This window comes from Pseudorca crassidens, unplaced genomic scaffold (assembly GCF_039906515.1).
Source record: "Pseudorca crassidens isolate mPseCra1 unplaced genomic scaffold, mPseCra1.hap1 Scaffold_72, whole genome shotgun sequence".
NCBI lineage: Eukaryota > Metazoa > Chordata > Mammalia > Artiodactyla > Delphinidae > Pseudorca > Pseudorca crassidens.
Genome location: NW_027136324.1, coordinates 662,501 through 665,000, shown reverse-complemented (window position 1 = coordinate 665,000; position 2,500 = coordinate 662,501). Strand labels below are relative to the sequence as shown.

Genomic DNA, 2,500 nt, shown 5'->3' with positions numbered 1-2,500 from the left:
GGCGGGCGGCGCGGAAGGCAAGGCGGTGGGGAGAAAACCCGGCGGTCGCCCCCCGACCGCCGGGCCCTCCTCCCACGCCTCCTTCCGCGACCGACCGAACCGACCGACTCCCAACCCTCTCTCGCTCTCCCCTCTCTCTCCCCCCGTCTCCGTTCTCCGCCTCTCCACCCCTCACGCCGCCGACGCCACACAGCCTCCACGCAGCCGCCAGACGGCCCCGCCACGACGAGCGACGGACGGACGACGCCGTGCGCCCCCGCCCACCACCGACAGGCGCCCACCGCCGGCCGGCTCGGGGAGCGTGCACGAAGCGCCGAGCGGCGCGGCCGCAGCCCGGGGGAAAGCGCGCGGCGGCAGGCGACGCCGCGGCGTCCCGCGGGTCGCCGCCGGGGCACGCATCCCCGGGGCGCGGCCGCGCACGCACGACTCGGCCTCGGCCCGAGACGCCCGCCCCGACATGGCGAGGCGAGGCGGCGGGGGCGGGCACGGATCCCGGACGCGCGGGTCGGGGCCCCGCGGAGGAGGCGGGCCGGACCTCGCCGGGACGCCGCCGGGGGCGGGCGGCGTACGACGGCGGAACGGACGCGGCCCAACCACCACCGCCGGCCCCGGCCGCGAGGGCGCGGGACCGTCCCCGCCCACCGACACCCCGGGGGTAGCGCCCAGAGACCGCTTGCGGCGCGAGGGCGCTTCCCGAAGGGGGACCGACCGCGGAGGCCACGCGGCCAGGGCCTCGTCGCGAGCTCTCTCTCTCTCCCCTTCTCTTCCCGCTCGCGGGCAGCGCGCCCCCGTGGACGGGGGGCGCCGCGTCTGCACTTAGGGGGACGGAGGGCCCCGGCGGCCCTGCGAGCAAACCCCCAGCCGCGCCACCCCCGGGAAGGCGCGCGCGCGCGCGCGCGCACGCACGCACACCCCGGGGGGGGCGATTGATCGTCAAGCGACGCTCAGACAGGCGTAGCCCCGGGAGGAACCCGGGGCCGCAAGTGCGTTCGAAGTGTCGATGATCAATGTGTCCTGCAATTCACATTAATTCTCGCAGCTAGCTGCGTTCTTCATCGACGCACGAGCCGAGTGATCCACCGCTAAGAGTCGTACGAGTTTTGGTTTCTCTGGGTTTCGGCGGGGGGGGTCCCCGCCGGTGGCACGGCACCTTCCCCCGGAGGGGCTGCCTCTGGCCGGCCAAGTCAGACAGAAAACAAGCAGACCGGAGGGGGCCGGAGGGTTTCACCACGGGGCGCCCGGCACCGACCCCGCGGGCGGGGCGGGCTCGGACACCCCACAGGCGCCCGGGGGGTTCCCACCTGCCCCCCCCAACCCGACCGTGCGCGCAACACACACACACAGGGGACGCGGGGCGCGCAGGCGCGCGGCGCACGGCCCCGGCCCGCACCACGGCCGCCGGGTAGCCCCCTCCCGACGGCCGCGGCGGGGTGGACCGGCGGCGCCGCGGCAGCGCGGCGCCCCGGCCCCGTGTGCGGTGAGGTGCCGGTGGGGGGGGGTGAAGCGGAGCCTGGGGGAGAAGGGAGGGGCCTCCCGACTCCCCGCGGGCCCGACCGCCCCGACCCCAAGGCGGACGGGCGACCCCCCATGGGTCTTTAAACCTCCGCGCCGGGACGCGCTAGGTACCTGGAGAGGGGGGAGGCGGGCGAGGCGTGGGGGGTGGGGCTGGGCGCGGGGCGCCCCCACGCTCACCGCCGCCCCGACACCGACCGACACGCTTCTCCGCCCGCGGCCGCCCGCAACACGCGGGGGCCTCGGCGCTACCGGCCCGTGACGCGGGACCCCGGCCGGGGATCCGGGCCGACCGCCACACGAGACACCACGGCCACCGCCCGACGACGCCCCCACACCCGTGTCCCCGAAACCGGGCGGAGACCTTCCCCACGCTCGCGCCCGGACGCGGCCCTCTCTGCTCCTGAACCCCAAACCCCCGGCCCCCGTGGCCCTAGCCCGGCCCGCGCCCGCGTTCCCGGGGCACCCCTTGTCGCCACCGAGGGCGTAAGGGGAGCTTCGACGGGAAGCGGGTGGCGAGCGCGGGCAGGGGGCGCACGGGGAGGGAGGGCGCGAAAGAGAGAGAGAGAGCGAGAGAGAGCCGGACGGACGACGGAGGGAGGCGAGGTCCCGGGGCTCGGGACACAGGTAAAGAGGCGCCCGCCGAGGGGGCGGAGGGCACGGAGCGGAGGACCGACGACCGACCGGCGGGGAACCGGCCCAGGGCCGGCGGCGGGAAGGCGACGGGCGGGCAGGCGGGCGGCCCCCCCAGGGGGAGCCGCCACCGCCACGCCACCGCCGCGCCACCCACCCCGAGATGCACCGGAGGCTCCGCGCGGGGTGTGGGGCGGTCGCGAACGGGGTTGGGCGTGACCGGCACCGGGGACGGAGGCACGCGTGGGAGGCCGGGCCCGGCCAAACCCCGGACCCCTCCTCCTCCTCGGACCCAGACCTCGAGGGGACGACGTGGCGGGGAGGTCGGGCGGGAGAGAGACGCGCCGGGAGAGCC

General features: G+C 77.6%; 1 non-coding gene across 1 annotated transcript; it reads right to left on the bottom strand.

Moving 5' to 3' along the window:
• Positions 1–938: 938 nt before the first annotated feature.
• Positions 939–1,091, bottom strand: LOC137218328 (5.8S ribosomal RNA). Its single transcript, XR_010940647.1, has one exon. It is a non-coding gene; the product is annotated as a 5.8S ribosomal RNA (ribosomal RNA).
• Between the last annotated feature and the right edge of the window lie 1,409 nt (positions 1,092–2,500).